The sequence below is a fragment of the Coturnix japonica genome, chromosome 21, assembly GCF_001577835.2.
Source record: "Coturnix japonica isolate 7356 chromosome 21, Coturnix japonica 2.1, whole genome shotgun sequence".
Classification (NCBI taxonomy): domain Eukaryota; kingdom Metazoa; phylum Chordata; class Aves; order Galliformes; family Phasianidae; genus Coturnix; species Coturnix japonica.
The window spans coordinates 2,187,719-2,205,567 of NC_029536.1; the positions used below are offsets into that span (position 1 = coordinate 2,187,719).

Here is a 17,849-nt window from a genome sequence, read left to right on the forward strand (position 1 = left end):
GGAGTGCGCCACGTGCTGTTTGATTTGTCAGGACTTAAATCAAATGATCAAAGCTGCCAGCAGGGTGAAATCAGTGCTCTAAGTCCTCCTAAGGCTTTTTGCTTCTGTAGTGAGCAGGGGCAAATCCTTCTGCAAACTTCTAAGGAGCATCCTGGAGTTCTATGGTTCTATGTTCTATGGTTTAGGCTCCTTCTCCGTGTCCTAACCAAACGCAGTTGCCAGTTTTAAGATGGAATGACCTGACTTTGTGACTTCGGCAGATCCGTTTCAGCAGGAGTCATCTCAGTGAATACAGACACAACAGTTCTGCTCTTGGGCTCATGTGGAACAGCAGCACCTGCAATGCCACAAAAAGCAAAAATCCAAGAAGAGGAGCACAAGCAAAATGTATTTCCATGTAAGGACGCCTCTCTTTGCCCTAATAAGAAATGGGTGAATAAAGAGGCTGGCAGGTGAGGTTTGGCTCAGCGTCAGCCTCTCTCCAGGCAGCCTGAATACACTGGCACTCGTCCTGGTGTCACTGTGACCTTCAGGAACGTTCTCTGTATTTTCCTGCTGTTGCACACAATGGAGCTCCTGCAGAGCAGGGCAGGGTCCTGTCCTGGCTGTCTCTTCCACCTTCCTGCATTCCCTCTGGCATCCAACCCAGCTCAGTCACCCAGGGAGTAACATGCAGGAGGAGAGTGGCCGTGTTGCAATGCTTCCAACCAGCGTTACACCCTCTAGGAAATTGTTGCCTCATCGTTGGAGGGGAGAGGCTGCAGTGAAGGAGGTACTGAGTTAAGAGGTTATAACCAGAGGAACCTGAAGGATTTATTTATACCCTGCATTTTGTGAGCCTAATGCACTTTGGATGCCTGTTTTCCTTCTCTTTTTGGTTTGGATCAGAGTGCTAACCATAGTGCAAGGGGTGTTGTAGCTGCTTCTTTGGGCAGGCATTCAGCCCTGCTGTCGTTCAGCCTGCAGGAATGCAATGCCTCCAAAATCTGCTGAATTTCAAACAACTTGCCCAGAAATGACAGCCAAAGTGACTGCATAATCCTTATGATGTTGGAAAACTACTCTCAAGAAATTAATGTGCAATAGCAAAGAATGCGTGTTGCTGGCACAGGCACGGTTATAGCTATGCTAAGACTGTGCATGTTTAATTCGAGGTAGTTCTTCTGCCAAAGGGGTTTCTGTGCCATATTTTGCTATATAAACAGTATTGAGACCTTGCTTTTAGAATTAGGTTTCTGCAAATTCTATGGGCACCATATGAAGGACAAGGAACCAACCCTGGCAAGTGCAGAGCTTGAAGGTTTTGCATCTTCTCCTTACCACCCAATGGCTGGATCTGCCAGAGTGCACGATGCACACACATGTGGCAGTGAGTGTTACTACAGTAATATCACGCTTGTCATAGACCCATAGATTGGCATGGATTGGAAGGGATCTTAAAGATCACTCAGTTCCTACCATCTGCTGTGGGCTTTTCAGCACTTCTTGCTATAAATGGATGCAGCCTGAGGATGGAAATCTGCATCTAGTTGAGGAGGGAAGGCTTTTGGAGCTCCCTTGGCTCCTGGTTGTGGTGTTCAGGCCTGAGGTTGTCCTGCTGGGAAGGTGCTGAGCTGTGGGAGTGGGGGCTATCAGGGCGATCTCCTGCCTTTGGAGCTGCCTGGGGAATGACTCATGCACTGCTGTGTGTGCACAGAGTGCCCTTTTTGGCTGCACGCTGAGGGTCAGAATAGCAAACAGCATTTAGGAGGCTGCTGCCCCCCAGCTCTTGCACACAAAACAATTTCCAGAGTATCCATGGAGCCAAAATGTGGTTGATCCGTATGGGTTTTATTGTGTTGTATTGCTATCTGTTGCATTGCTATTTTTGAGCAGCATCAGCGGTGCTTTTCCAAGGAGCCAGAGCACCATCAGGAAAGGAGGAGCCAATGTGAGGTGTGAGAAATGCATTACAACTCTTCCAAGCTTTTGGTCTTCTCACCTGCATGATGGAAAGTTATTTCTGTATTGTGAACTTTCACAGTAATCAATAATCGTGAGCTACTGCTCTGTGTTTATTAAATAATGCATCTTTGTGCCTCCCACCCCAAACCAAAGCACAGGTGGGGCTGTGCCCTGCCCTGCTCCCAGCACAGCAGGCATGTGGGCTGCAGACTTGGGGGAATTAATGATTAACCCCAGACTGAATTCTGAACGGAGCTGTGGAGGTGGGAGAAGACAATCCAAGCTCTCGTTCTGGCTGCTGAATGGGAGCTCATTTTGTGAGGTTCCAGATTTATAACAGCATTAGGTTGATGGTGGGAATTAATAATCAAAAGGTTTTTTTTTCCCCCAGTCTAAATGGTTCTATGGGTCCATAGCAGGGCCATCTTTCAATGCTGATGGTTGGACCTCCCTTGTGTTTTCTTGCTATTGCTTTGTGCTGGTGCTGACCCATACCTCACATTTTGCTCCTGTTCTGATTCAGGGCTGTGATTTAAGAAGGTACGAGTGGCTCCAGCCAAACCCAGCCCCTCAGGTGTGGCAGCGGCAGAAAGAAAGGTGGGAAAGAAAGAAAGCAAACAGCTCTTGTGTGTGACTTTGGCCAATTACCTGCTGGTAGGCGTCAAGGAAGACAGGGAACAGTCTGCTCACCTTTTCCACAAATAGACTGAGGGCTCCACCTGAGCACGTTCCAGCCATTTCCCTCTCCTGATGCCTCTGCAGCCCTCCATCTCCCATCTAGATGACCCTGGTCCCCAGGCTTGCAGAAGACCTACCAGTTGTCCATGCTTTTGGATGGCTTTTTGGTGCTGCAGGTGCTTGGCTGCAAGTGGCACACAAAACCCACTTCTGTGGGAGCTCTGTGCAGCAGATGGCATTGTGAAGAACAAAGCAGAGGGCTGCTTGCAATGAAGGAGGAGTGTGCTTTTGTGCTGAGTGCAGGATGTTTGCTCTGCAGCTCAAGGGAACCAGCTGGTAACGCTGCAGAACCTCTGCATTTGGTGGCTATGGGAGAGAAGTGACACCAGGCTGCATGTAAACCCTGTGAATGTTCTGCTTCAACAAAAGCAGGAGTGGTGCAGGCAGGTGGAACAGCTCTTTGCTTTCCTGCCCACTGGACTCTGCTAACAAAACTACTATCTGCTCTTCACCATTGCTGCTGAGCAGCGATGCATTGCACTGCAGAGCATCACACTGATGCTGCATCAAACCAGTGTATTATCCCAGTGATACAGCAGCACAGCATTGACCTGTGCCAGCCTCCAGCACTTCTTCCCATCTCCCAGGCCACAGAAACACTGAAAGCCTGAGGCTGGGTGACGCTACGTGCCAGGGATAGGAGCCTTTGTGAGCCCAGCCTTTGTTCTGTGCCACGCAACAAAGCCCAGTAACGACCAGCCTTTTACCTGCCACCTGTTTGCTTTACCTGTGTTATATTGTGCCAGAAGAAAAGCCAGGAAACAGCAGCAGGCAATAACTCACAGAAACCAGTGGGAGCTGGAGGAAACCATCACGGAAACACAGAGCTACTTTAATGCCAGGAGGGATGACTTCCAGAATTCCTACAGAATTCAAGAAGGACACAAAGAGGAGAGAAAAAGCAACCCTTAAAGTGGAGTGTTGGGGCAACCTGATTGCTGTTGGCTCTGGATCAGCCTGGTTATTTCTCTCTTTGCCTTGTGAGCTCTTCAAACCCTGACAGGGCCCCATCTGTCGCTGTGAGCTCCTTGCAAAGCAGGCTACAGAAGCAGTTGCTTCGCACCATCCGACAGGGCCAAATTTTCCTGCCTGTTGTCAATCACCACTTGCACAAACCACAAGGAACATCCCATGGGCCATCCTGAGAGCTATTTCTATTTTCTAAGCACGGAGAGCATTTATTTGGCATAGATGGCCATTTGGAACTGCTCACCCTGCCTCTTGCAGCTTCAGATGAGGACCATCCCCTTGTTATGCATCTTAATAAGATGCTCAATTAGCCCCCATCAACTCAGCTGGATGTGTTGATGGTCAGGGTGACTAAATAGCAATAAAGAAGCCAAAGGGAGTGGATAGCCACAATGTGGAGTGGCTGTTGGGCTTCACAAATGGCTGCTCACCCCATTTATTTCCACCGACCCAGGAGCTCCCAACATCTTGGTTGCTGTTAGGTAAGAGTTAAACTCATGCTAACTCCCTTTGTTGAGCATACTACTGCAGTCAGCTCAAGCTTCCTCTTGTCTTCTGCCTGTTGTCCGTATTTATAGGCAATGCCTTTGTTCCCAGCAGTTCTAGAGCAGCCCTGATTCCAAGCCCTGCTTTAAGGAGATAAAGACCAAGGAGGAAGCAGCGAGTTGAGCGCTGTGTTTTTAACTTTACATCCCACTTTTGTTCATGGCTCCCTACAGCCAGAGCTCTTTCTCACACACACTGCAAGTGTTTATTGAAAGGGTAGGCTCCCAGTCATCAAATAGCAGATAGTGAATAATGAGTTAGGCTCGCACACAGAAATCCAAATGCGTTTGTTTAAAGTGGTGTTTGGTATGCAAATAAAATTAGCAATCCAAATGAGGCTGCTTCTCTCCCCAGAATGTTTGCTCAGCCTCTCCCTGGTGTTGGCTCCCAATTGCAGGGATCCAGGTAATGGTTTAACACAGCCCATTAAGTGATTTGCCTTTGGTCATGGAGATTAAAGGGGAACCTTTCTCCATATCAGACCCTTTGGTTCCTCCAGACCCACCCTGAGTGCCCTGCTGGCCTCTGGGGCACAGTAATCTGAATTGAGGAGTAGTGATCCTGTGTGCTATCCAATGGAGGGGGGAAAGAAACCACTGTTGTCTTGAAAAAAGCAGGTAGTTTGGTAAAGTATGTTATTTCTTAAGGAACCCTGCACTTGAATCTACTTGAATGGAGCGAAACAATCATATGAAGCACTCGGGGTTTCTGTAGTGTAAATGTCCTGAACTTTGCTCCCGAATCAGTTCAGATTGCAGCGGTTGTGCCAAGAGGTGCTCGTTAAATTTACAGCCCTGGCAGCTCACCCCACCCACCTCTCCTGGAATAAACTGACAAAGGGAAAAGCAATTCTCCCAGCAGAGCTTCTGGACAAGGCATGGAGCTTAAATGGCACCGAGCATCCAAATAACGTCCTGCAGAGAATCCAGGGCTGCTTCTGGGCTGTTAAATACCCATGCTGTCCTAAGAGCAGTGCTTGGTGTTGGCTGGGCTTTCCCTATGCTTATAGGAGCTGTTTTTAATGATCTGAACTATTTTATTGCTCTGTGATGAGTCACTGAGTATTTAGCAGAGTTCAAGCTGTTTTTCCAGTTAAATGTTTTGATTCACACAAAATGTTGGGGGTAATTAACGCTTTTTTTTTTTTTCTTTGCTTTTTCTCAGCTGCCTTTTAGAAATCCTTGTTTTGCTTTTGCTTGTTTATAAAATCCTTAATTACAGGAGGGGGAAGGAGATGCTGGACTTTCTTTTAAGCCCATACATTGCCATGGCAGTACGTTAAACATTAATGTTGGCAAGTTAAAGCCAAATGAGACGCCTGAATACTTGGAGTCTACAACAAAGTCTCCTGGTTCTTTTCTCCTGCCATTGTCTGAACAAGTTGCTTTCTGCGTGTGTCTGAGTTTTCCCAATGAAACATGCAGGTAATGCTTAGCAGCTTGATTGCAATGTATGCACTGTGTTGGTTTGGTGAGACAAAGGGTGCTGTATTAATGGATGTTGGCATTCCGTATGGTATTGTGGCAGCAAACACAGCCCAGTCTGGAGCCCTTCCTCACGGTGATGAGCAACACTAGAAAGCATTACCAATGTATGTATATATATGGTGGGAGGCAAGCACGATTCTGTGTTGTTTCAAAGTAAGTCTTTTATTAAACATAGAGGTTAAAAACATAGCATAAGCTTCAAGGCATTGAAAGAGCAAGTTCAGTAGTATGTAGGCTCTTTGTGTTGTCCATACTCACCCTTTGAAACCACCTAATCAGGTCACATCATTGCTTGCTTGTTTCTTGTTATTACCAACTTACCAAGAACCCGTTTTGTGACGAGGGAAGTAGTTCTTGTTTTCACTTCTCTTAAAGATAACCAGCAAAGGGCAGCGGTGCTGAAAGGTCAGGCTTGTTTCATTTCAAGGAAAATATCTTTACTCCGAAAGGACACTTGTGCACCAGAGAGAAACAGGAACGTAGAGATGTTGGATGAGTGCACACAGGGGAAAGGAAAATGAATCTAGCAGCTGCAGTTCAGGGATAGCACTGTATATGGAATGTATAGTATGGAATTGGCTTGGAGAGATGCTGCAATATATCAAAGGAAGCCATAAGTTCCTGTGAAAGAGCTGTGCTATGGAAAGGGCTATCAGTTTGTACCCTGCAAAATGAGACTTGCCAGCATGAGTCACGGTAAGCAGGACACAGATACCATCTGCACTGTCTGAGCAGTTTGGGGCAAGGAGATTTCCTAATGGGAAATTCCTGACCATTGAGTGAGACTGGGCTGGCTGAGAGAGCTGCACCATCATCGTTCTTGTGCCTCAGGGTGCTGCTCAGGTGAGGTTGGGAATACATCCCTGCTGTGCTGCTCTGAAATGCTGCTGTTGGCACAGCTTATCACTGCTCTCATTGTGGGGCAGTGCAAATTTCAGCTGGTAGAGAGAAGCAGAGCACTCTTCAGGAAGTCCATCTTATTGCTTAACCATATCCCAGACAGAAGATGGGATGCATTTTAATGGCACTTTTAACAAGCAATTTTTGTCGGCATAAAAATGAAGCAGCCCTTATCTGAAGTAGGGGTGTGTAGTAGCAGGATGGACTGATCCTGTCGTGAAGTTTTGTTCACTTAACAAATTATGGCCTAACAGAAGCAGCTGCTTAAACAGAGAGTGAAGTCAGATGGCAAAATGGCCTAAAGTCACCCAGAGAAATGCTTCGGTGCCAAGTCCAGGACAGCTCAGCCCATCAGTGCTTACTCTGTCCTCAAGCAATGCTGGCTTCAGATGGGTTATCCTTCCTGAAAGGCTTTTCTCAGTGTTACAGGGTTGGTACAGCTCTGCCCATCACGTTTCAGAGAGACCTGATAACGGGTCCAAAAGTCACCAACGTTCAATTAGCTGTACAGGAGCCTTCCCTATCTGCCTGCCCTACCGACGTGCTAACTGAACCTCCTTGGCTCTTCCAACCAAAGCAAGCTTTTCTTTCCATGTTTCTGTCAAAGCGAAGACTTTTGCCAATGCGATTGACGGCATTACCAGACAGTATTAGACAGAAATAGCTAGATCTAACTTTGCCTGGTAAGACAGCAATCAGCAGGCACTCAAGCTAAAGGAAACCAAGGTGAGAGCACTTCTTCCAGCTCCAGGGCTAAAGTGATGGGGCGGGGAAAGGCTGAGGGCCTCTCCCATGGGCACATCAGTAACCAGTAAATATTTAACTTGAAGTACAGGCAGTGCAATCGTGAGAACCCAACTGTTTGCAGTTCTCTGGCACGAGAAGTGAAAAATACTGTAAAGGACTTGCTGAACTTACCACCGGCTCCATCCTCTGCATCCACGTTGCTGTGAAGTGCTCACCGTGCCCGTGTCCTGCAGCTCCATCACCCAGCAGGGATGCAGATGTGGTTCAGCTGCAGCCCACAGCTGTGTGCTCATTGATATTAGATCCCCAGACAGAGTTGAGCCTAATGCTGGTCAGGTCTTAGCTCTTCTACTGCAGTGCTGCCTGTGGAATCACCCAGCTGTGGAACTGAGCTAAGCAAGCTGAACATTGGTGGGAGAAGGGGAGGGAGGGGAAGATATTGAGGCTGAGGGGATTTCGCTGGGTTGCTCCTGACTCCCGTGACTCACTGTTCTTGCCCAGATAAGGCTGAGCGGACTCTTTCCTAGGCATAAATCAGCCCGAGGGAGGGCAGGGGAATTTCCTTGGTTCCATTCCTTTTTTATTAACTTAAGGTGACATCCGTGTGCATACCAGGGATGCCCAATTATTGTTATCTTTATTTTTCTTTTTAATCCATCCAAGGTTAGCATCCATATTGAGCTTTGAGAAGATGGATGGGAGTTGGGTGCGCGCTCCAATTCATCTTATTTAAATGCTTGTTAAAAGCCAATTTGCAGAATCACTCAGATTTCACACCATTTCCTCAGTCCCTTGTGAGCCAGTTAATAAGTCACACAGAGGCTAATCACCAAAGAATGCTCCTCTGCTCCCTCCTGCTCTCATGTTCCTGAGAACTGCAACTTGCAAAGGCAAGAGCACCCCTGTGGGAGCTGACTTTGGTTTGGTTTTCTGCTGTTCCTGTATTACCCGGCAGTTTTGATATGGTATCACACTGGACAGGGTTGAAAAGGCATAGAGAGTTTCTTGCTTGCATGCCCCTGGGCTGCTGTACCTGTTTTATCCAGGAGGGAGGGAGGGGATTAGCACTAAGCTGAGGGTGAGGAAAAGGTTTTAGTGCTGTAATTCAAGCACAGAGCAGTCCTGTGAGCCTATGTAAAGAACTGGGGAGAGAAGCTCCAAGCTTGTGTGTAATGCTGCCCTATGTTTCTTACAGCAGGAAGCTGAAAACCAATGGGTGCAGTTCTGATGCATGAGGTCTGTGCATCCTCCCACACCAAAGCGGGTCCTGAGGAACCCCAGCATTGAAAGGCACCAACAATCCTCTTGAAAGGGTGAGTCTCAGCTCATACAGTGGCCTATTAATGAGTCCTGATGTGAATTCTTATTCTCTGGAGGCAGACCATCCCAAATTTTCACCCGGATTTGATTCATGCAGTACCATTAACTCACATTGGATGGGAGGCTGGTATGTTCATGTCCCTCTGCTTAGTTAGGTAGAGCAGGGGAAGCATTCAGTACTTGTTCCTTGCCTGGGTGAAATAGCTTTGTTTCTTAATGGGATGATTAGTGTGATTAACCCACCTGCTCCATATGCTGCCAGCGTCGGGGCAGGTTAGAAGGTTGAAAGTTCACAGGCTGTTCAGCCATGGAGGTAATTGAACTGTAATTGGGAAGAACGACCTTTACCACCAGCGTCCTGCCCTGAGCACCTCTCACAGCCAAGCACGGCTGGCTACTAGCAAGTGTCAGCCCCCTGGACAAGAGCTGGGCCATGCAAATACCCAATAGCCATAACCCCACTGTTTGGAGGGATTGTGCAGTGCTGTGCCTCTGAGGAGGCGTGCATTGGTGTGCTAGAGCTGGTGAGCTTCTCACCTCCTTTACTGCAGCAGGAGCACCTAGCAGGGTGGTGGTTTCAAGCAGCTTCTTTGTTCTAAGTATTTATGATCTAAACCATTTGCTACCTCTAAAAATACTCATCAGTACAATAGCCAACATCCTTACCCTCTTGGCCAAATGTTCCAATTTGGCTTAAATTGTGGCACGGTATCTTTCTGTGAGAGCTCCTCCCGATGCATGGTGTTGTTTGGTTCACCCTTTAAACATCGTTACCAGACAGTGTTAGAATAGATCCATGAAATCCAGCACTGTCTAGTAAGATGCCCACAGAGGACCACGGTCTGTCCAGCAGCTGGAGAAATGGAACATCTATGGAGCAGAAAGATTGCTTTACATCACCAGGCACATCATTGATCTACCAGGTAAGGAGATGGGCAGAAGGAAGACGTTTGGTACTAAAAGATAATTTGAAATTCGTGGTGGATTTCAGGAGACAAAGATGGTGCAGGAAGTTGATGTATTAAAATCTAGAATAGAAACACAAGATGAGGTCCTGTTTCAGTACAATTAAGAGCAGGAAGATTTCCTTCCTTTGGTTTCTCAGTTTCCTTGCTTCCTTTTGATTCACAGCACTTTGAGTCATTGTGATCAGTTAAAAAGACAAACCTAAACCTGGTGTACAAACAAATCAGCACAGAGATGTGTCAGAGATGGCCCAGCGTTCAATACAATTCATTGATGCTACTTTATTGTACGGTGCGACTCGAAGGAGTGCAGACAAATTTGAATCTTAAATCAAAGTGACGGGAGGAGACAGGAGACTTAGGCGTGCAGTTGTTTGGTGGTGTAATTAAGCATAATGAATGCTAATGATGAAGATGAAGGGTAGCTGCCTGCTTTGCTTTATTGTTATTTTTTTTCCAGAAGTTTGCTGTAGCAGAAATCTAGCCCAGCTCTGAGACACAAGGTGTTCCCTTACCCCTAAGGGCTCTGTGTCATGGTAGGGATGCTGGGGTTCTGGCCATTGCTGACCCTCTCTCCATGCAGGAGGGGCAGCAGGGTTTGCTCCTTCCCTGTCCCATTGGAGCTGGCTATACCTTTCAGGCACTGTGGTTCAGTAGCAGTGCTCTGCTTTGAGCTGTGCTGCTCTGCTGCATGCATATTTATCATAGCCCTGAGGTACCTGTAAGTCTTTGTGGCCCTGACAGTGTTTTACAGAGTATGTGCAAGCTTTGTATAGATCTAAGCTGTCACACAGCACATCTCACCCAGGCTGTGTGTATGTGGCTTTGCACTCTGATAGGTGTTCACCAAGCAGCCCTCTGTGCTAGGAGCTAAACACCACAGCACGCCAGGAGCTGAAATGAACCTGGGTATGTGTGTGGGGCTGCTGTGTTCTGGAGTGCTTCCTACCTGCCAGGGACACTGACACACCTGCCTGCAGCACCCTGTGTCTGCTAAAAGCACCTATCAGCAGTAATATCCTTTCCTGGGGATAGCTTTCATGCTGTGCCTCCAATATCTGATAAGTGGAGGAGTAAAGCTTCCCGTATTGCCTCAGTTCTCAGAAAGAAACAATAAGGATCTGTGAACCATTGAAGACAACATCCTCACAGTGAGTCCTTTTAGGCTGAGATAGTTCTTTCCAAATGACTTTGAGTAGCTTCATCATGGAAAGAAACCTCAGGGAGTAAGAGTCCATCCCACCTTAAAGCACACCTTAAGGTGTTAGTCCATCAAAATAATGAAAATAAGCAGAGAGAATGTTCTTAAGAAGTGAGAAATCTGTATAAAAATAAGAAACGTTACTTGTAAATTGAAGGCTTTAAAACAAAATGGTTTTGCTATTGGAGCATTCTGCTGGAGAGAAGTCCAGAGGAGCTGATGTGGAAAAGACAGAGCAAATGATAACAGCAAGGCTGAAAAACTCAACTCTGCCATTGATTTCAGCTGTCTGTTCCTTAAATTATCTTATATTTGGATTAGAAAAACATACTGATTTGCAGGGAAAATTATAAACTAGGAAACTCAAATGCTAATTTTCAGTGAAGTGTTTGCTTTTGTTCTCTGGAAAGCTAACATGGCTGGAAAGTAAATAGAATATAATTGGAGAAGAGCACTTGGATTTCACTGAATGCTACAGTACTCAGCATTTTCATGTGAATGTATTCATTCATTGCAATATCAAACACGTGCTGTGCTCTGTATTCTGCACGGTTTTCTATTCCCAGGCTCACTGTGAGATGATTCTACAGGAAGGTGACTTTCTTATATTTGCTTTTACCCCTTATTCTATAACCTGAAGCATTTGATCATAAATTTGTCAAGTCTTCCCAGCTGTGGGCAGTCAATCAGGCTTGGGTTTCTCTATTGGCCACTGACCTCCGCTTCCAAATTCGCTGTTGAGTGTTTCCACGTTGTACACGAGACACCATAATCATCATTACCAGGCAGTATTAGAAAAACAGAGAACATCCAATGCTGCCCAGTAAGATGGTAATGGCATCTCAGGGTCATGGTTTACAAGCAGCAGCTATAGCACAAGCTAGAAAGCCTCGCTGTTTGGAGAAGAAAAAAGAGAAAGGAAAAACAAACAAAAAAGAGAATATAACCTACAGCTGTCCTTCCTTTGGGATCTCAATGATCAAATGCTGTCACTTACCAAGAAGAGTCCTCACTTCTGTATTCACCTAAATGGAACGTGCCCATCAGCTGCCAGCTGTCACATCTGGGGGTTGGGCAGCTACAGCCCTACCTGCTAAAGGTGCTTTTAAGTGTAAGCCAAGTCAAAGTCTGATACAAACAAGTTGCATTACAAGAGCTTTAACCTGAGACTGCCCTGCACAGCTTCTCAAGTCTTGCACTGTGGGCCACGTCCCTGTATTGATTGGCATTTGAATATAATTACACCGGTGGTTCCCTCTTCCATTTTGACTAGGAATAGCTAAAAAGATTGCTGCTGGAGAATTTGGGGAATGGAGGAAGGTTGGGTTCACCTGTGTATTTTGTGCTTATTTTCTTTCTGTCCCTTCTAACAGCATTGAACCCCATTGGCCCCTTGCTATTAGGTAAGTGTCAGGAAAGGTAAAGCTTCCCTGCGGCAGCCAGCAAACAGACGTGCTCCTCTTAACCATTACAAAAGAAAGTGTCTTTTCTGCTTCAATAACACGGTATGGAGAAAGTCAACAAGAAGAGCTGAACAATAGCTCTTTGTCTGAAGTAGCCTAGATGTCATAGTTAGAATGGAGGATTTCCAGACAACAAAACCTTCGGCTGTGTTTAACAGATCTGGTTGCTGTGAATCAAAACTGTGCTTGTTTGATATGAGAGCAAAAATTTTCTTGAATGGCTGCAGTTTAGAGAATTTACGTGACGCTTGGTTATAATCAGGGGGAAAAAAAACACCTCAATTGCACTGATTTCATGAACTGCTCAGAGAAGGAGGGGGATCGATTATCTGACTCAAAGCTCGTAGCAAGGATGGATATGCACTATTACACGACATGTCTTATCATTTCAGAGGGAGTGATGGGATCGCATATTCGACCTGCGGTGAGATGAGAGGTGGCAAAAGCTGCATCCTTGCAGATTGTCTGAGCTCAGCTGGAAAAGACCCCAGTCCACCCCAATCCACTCTGCATCAGCCTATTTGGCCTTTACCAGCCCTGCTTGATATTTCTGATGCCATCTGAAGATGCCATTGGGACAACTCAAGTCAATCAGCATTTCATTTATGATGCTCTGGGAATCAGCCCAGCAGGAAAGGAGATTGGTATGACCCTGTCACTTTCTGAAGGCTCCGGGGATGTTTTAATCTGATTCAGAAGATTTTTGTCTGTGGTCCAGCTATAAGGTAATACATTGCAATTCCAAGAGCAAAACTACACGAGAGCTATACCAGAAATTCTGAGCTAACAACTCAATGTTCCTGGGCTCAATGGATCTCTCCTAGGCCCATTTCTTACAACTGAGACCTTTCAGCAATCTCAGAGATGTTATGCTGAGTAAGACACGTGCTCAAGCCAGAGGACTTGCACATAAATGCCATGAAAAGTCCCTTAAAAAGCATAAAGTCTAAATCTTGCCAAGAGATTCAACAGGATGCCTCTTTGTGCACCCAGATGTACAAACTGGTGCTGATGGTACCTGGGGAGCAGCATTATGTCAGCTCTCAACTCCCTCCTGTTCGCCAGAGATGGAGAACATCCAGAATGAAGAGGGATGGTTCTCTCCACAACGTGTGTAAGCAAAGAGGAAAGTCAGAAGGGGCTGAAAATGAAGAATATTTTCAGGGCCTCTTCTTTTAAAGCCTTTTCCACCCTCCTGACTTTGACACGTTTCCCAGTAAGGAAAAAAAAACTCCGTGAGGCCAAACTAGCTCTGAGCTTATCTCCAGCTCTCACTGGAACTGCCCTTTCACTAATGCTTCTCAGAAGGTCAAAGTTTCTTCCATAAAGCAAGGTGAGTGCAGTGGATGTGTTCAGGGCCATGGGTGCAAGGTGTGTAAAAGCAGCAGAGATAGATAGCAGTGAGGTGTTCTGGCACTCCAAGGACTTAGGGAGAGCTGTGGCTTTCCCCCTTTACTCAGAGCTCCCTCATTGCTTTTCCTCCTATTTGCAGTTGTGAACAAAAGGATAAGAATTCTATGAAATCTATGAGGGCAGTGCTGCTGCACTTTACATGCCCTTAAAGAAACACAACTGGATCAGCCAATTCCCTTCATGCATGCTAAAAAACATAAATACCAGTCTGAATTGCCATGGAAAACTGAAAAGCCCCAGTCCATTATTTGATTTCCTACTTCTCCATTTAAGAATGGAAAAAATATTTAATTAAAATCCTTTTCTTGACATGCCAGCTCTTCTGCTACTCATTCATGCCACTTCAGGAATGTCAGCCCAGAGCAGGATTTGACTCCCAGTGTATTACTACTAAGGAGCAATATTATGCAGACAGAACTTGGACTAGACCTGTGAAGCCATTCAGCCCTTTCTGCATGCCAACAGAATGTGTTGCTGGCACACTTTGCCAGCGTGGCACTTCCAATGGAGCAGCAGACAACACTTTCACCATGCATCAACCCATGCTATGCCAACGTCCTCAGCAGTCACTTCCACCACAACCAAACACCTGCAGATTGAGCCAACCAGCAGAACACACCTGGAGTTAAATACCAAAAAGAACCCAGCCCACGACGTTCTGCAACCTTGCACAGTGTTCACCTACAAGCTGTGCAATGGTAGCATGCCAAGATGACTACTACAAAGGTAAGGTTTTCTTAGCTGCATAATGTAGTTCTAATACACAGTCCTCAAGCCTTGCTCTGGTATTAATCATTAATCGACCCACCAACGGTTGGTGAATTTTCTTGTTAAAACTCCTTATCGTTTGTGACCTGCCCATCGGCACTGTGTGATGGAAATGGGAGGTTTTGTGGGGTGGAAAAGGAAAATCTAATGCTGTAGAAGACAGAAAATGTGAAATAATCTCTAAGACCACCTATTAAAATAACAGCAGTCTGCTTGGTTTGCCTAAGAGCTGCCACTAATGGGATGCAGAGGAAATGAAGGAACCTTTTGTGTTTTCTTCTACCCAATACTGCATCTATTTCACTTCTCCTCCATTGGAGAAAGTTTAAATGGGAAATGAGTTTCAGAAGTGAACTGTAGAAAACAAATTCAAAGGAAATATGTGGGTGGAGTCAAAGGACCAGCATCAAACTCAAGACAATGTATGACCATAATACCAAAACCAGCTACAGAGGTTACACAGTTCTTACCATCGTAAATTTGAGACCCAAAAATTAACGGTGTGTTTAGTACCTGGAGTAGCTGCTACTGCAGAAGTTTAATAGCAACAAATACGAGTCACGAAAATGATCTTATAAAAAACTGGCTGAATTGGTTCGATGCTGTTTTGTGTGATATTCAGATAAATGCATTCGGTTCTTCACTTTAGCATGCGCCAACCTGTCTGCAGGACAGAGAGAACATTCACGGTTCTTTTTCTTTACCACAGGAGCTGCCAGGAGTTGGCTGTGGTTGGAATGCACACCGCAGCCAACACGGTGCTTGCATTGAGCAGCTATTGGGGCCAGAGCCCCCAAAAGGCACAGCCCAAATTTCGGAGGAATTAGGGATTCTGTGGCCAGCTCAAAATATAAAATCCCATTTGTTTTTTCTGTCTGGTTCACGCAACAAAATAGTCAGGAAGTGATAGCCTACTTCTGCCACACAGTACTAATCAGCTAATAAATTTCAGCTCATTTTTCTAGTCTGCTCTTTAGCAAGACTTATTTAGTACGTATGGAGCACATAAATTATTGACATTTCCCAAAAAATGGTGCGAGCCATCCCAGCAGCTCGCTGCTCACATTTTCACTGCTGGTGCCACGAGCAATTCCTGAGTGTCGGGAGAACTTCTTGTTCTGCAGAAGACGGCACCTGCCTTCAGTGCACTCAAGGCAATGTGGTGACAGCACGAAATGAAATGCTTTGTCTCGAGAGAATAGCACTGACTTATAGCAGCAGAAGCAGGACAAGCCTGAGATGCATCGTCAAAAATAAATACATCTCCAAGGCGATTAATCTGCCATGTATCTGATATATTGAGAAATAAATCCTCTCTCCTTCTCCCCTGAATAGTTTTTTCCAGCTGGGCCTGAGCACTTCGGTCATACCCGGGATATTTCAGAAGCAACAGGTCATGAAGAGAAGGAAGGAGAAAGGTGGGAGCGGAAGGGAAGTGCGGTTGGATCCTTACCGTTGTGAAAGAGCCGGGCGCAAAACACAAAGCAACGCGGTGTGATCCAAAGAGGAACCCAAAACCAAAATCCGAACCGGTACTGAAAAACCCCAAACGTCCCATCTTGTTTTTCTGAGTCCTCAATAGAGTGCTTTTCTCAGGCTACGCGGTACCCATGAAATATAAAACCACCCTAATGGTCGCCCAGGTTACCGACTTCATTTAGTTAATCATCACCACTATTACCAATGTTCAGGCCTTGAGAAAAAAAGGAAAGAATGACTGAAGAGGAGTGGAAAACAAGGAACTTAAGTGAACCCCACCCCCCTTATTTTTTTACACGTCAGGAGCAATTAGGTTTGTACCTGCATTACCTTTATTTCTCCTCCCCTTTTCTGCTTCCTATCGCCTCCCCCACTTGCTTCTCAAAGTTCCCCCAGCCCTAAAACAATGGGGTATCCATTAATCGGGTATCAGGTATGCCTTGAGGGGGGGGGGAGCATGGAGGTGCCCAGCTTTGCCCGGGCAGCTGCAGGTCCGGAAAGGAATGCAGCTCCAGTGGGGGGAAAAATTACTTGTTGGTTAACCTGCAGGGTGAGCCTTAATCAATAGGCACGGACGATGAAAAGAACAAAGCATGTGAAACTTAAGCCTTTATATCTCGAGCTCCATCAGATAAAAGCTGTACCTGGAGCTGGAAAGGACAGCCAAGCTTAGCTGGGAGCTTAAACGCATCAGCACGGTCTGAGTTGTTTCAGGAGTTCACTTGGCTTATTGATCACCACCCCTTCTGCCACCACCAAAGATTAAAATACAAAAGTAAAGCCTCTCATGACGACTTACCAGACTCTAACCACAGAGCCCTTAAAAGAAAAGCTGATTAATGCGAAATACACATCCCGATTGTAAAAGGTGATTTCCTCAAGCCACTTTCCCCTGGCCATAATATGGTAAGGACATTCTAATGAATTAATATCTGATTGTGCTCATATTTTACCTCCAATTTTCCATTATTATTGTTATTATTATTTTTTTTTTTTTGCAATTTGAAATCCCACAACGCTCTGAATTTTGTTAGAGATGTGGAAAATTAGCACTTCAGCCTTTCTACATTGGTTTTGTTTTATTTTGTTTTCTTTCAGATTAAGGACAGGAAGAAAACCCTGTTTCCTACATGAGCAAACCTCCACGCAAAAGAGGAGAGTTCTTATAGTTTTATGGCTGCCTAATGGAAGTGACTTCCAAATGCTACCATCAGCTGGTATGTGGTCATATAAGTGTATTTTAATGTGCCCCTTCATTCACTTCGGGCCCCATTAAATTGAAAGCATTGTTCTGAGGTGGATTTTTCTTTTCATTCTGAAATGAAGCTTAGCTCTGTTTTTATACAGCCGCTTGCACTGTTAAATCTGTGTCAGCAGGTCAGGCCAGCTCCAGGGCCCACAGCCCTCTAAGCTCATTTCATGCATTGAGCAGCATTGCAGTTGGTGTTAACAAGGGCAGGAGAAGCACTGAGCCCCTGATCCATTGGCAATACTGGCATGGCATCACTGTATCTGGCAGATAGAATTTGCTGCTGGCCAGCCCCATCTCTCAGGTGCCAGATTTGTACGTTCTGACTACTGGCATTCCTGAAATGTACTAATATAGTCATGATGGTAATGGCAAGTAATATAATTATTCTGTGAACCTACTGAGCCTTCACCAGGCTGGTTGCTTGCAGGGCAGAATGGGGGGAGGAGATAGAATCTGGAATTTAGCTATTATTTTCCCAAATCCTGCGCTTTTCTTTTAGTTGCTTCAATTTAGTTGCCCGTCTGTCAAACGGTGCCTTTTAAGAGCTCAGATTCTCATTCAGTAATGAGTTCTAATAATTCAGTGATTAAATTAATTAATTTTGAGAGCCCTTAAAGAGGTACTTGCAGAAGTCTTGCATGTACCACCTCCAGCTTC

The 17,849-nt window shown here is 45.6% G+C and overlaps 1 long non-coding RNA gene across 7 annotated transcripts in view; it reads left to right on the plus strand.

The window, feature by feature from the left end:
- Window positions 1–17,849, plus strand: part of LOC107323554 — a 43,431-nt gene that overhangs the window by 8,414 nt on the left and 17,168 nt on the right. For 3 of the 7 annotated variants that reach the window (XR_004309484.1, XR_004309483.1, XR_004309486.1), the window contains exons 3-6: window positions 8,527–8,644; window positions 12,673–14,419; window positions 15,797–16,253; window positions 17,039–17,157. This is a non-coding gene — a long non-coding RNA (uncharacterized LOC107323554). Of the gene's footprint in view, window positions 1–14; window positions 4,134–8,526; window positions 8,645–12,672; window positions 14,420–15,796; window positions 16,254–17,038; window positions 17,158–17,849 lie in introns of those variants that run through there. The other 4 variants (XR_004309488.1, XR_004309489.1, XR_004309485.1 and 1 more) reach the window with 4 other exon arrangements.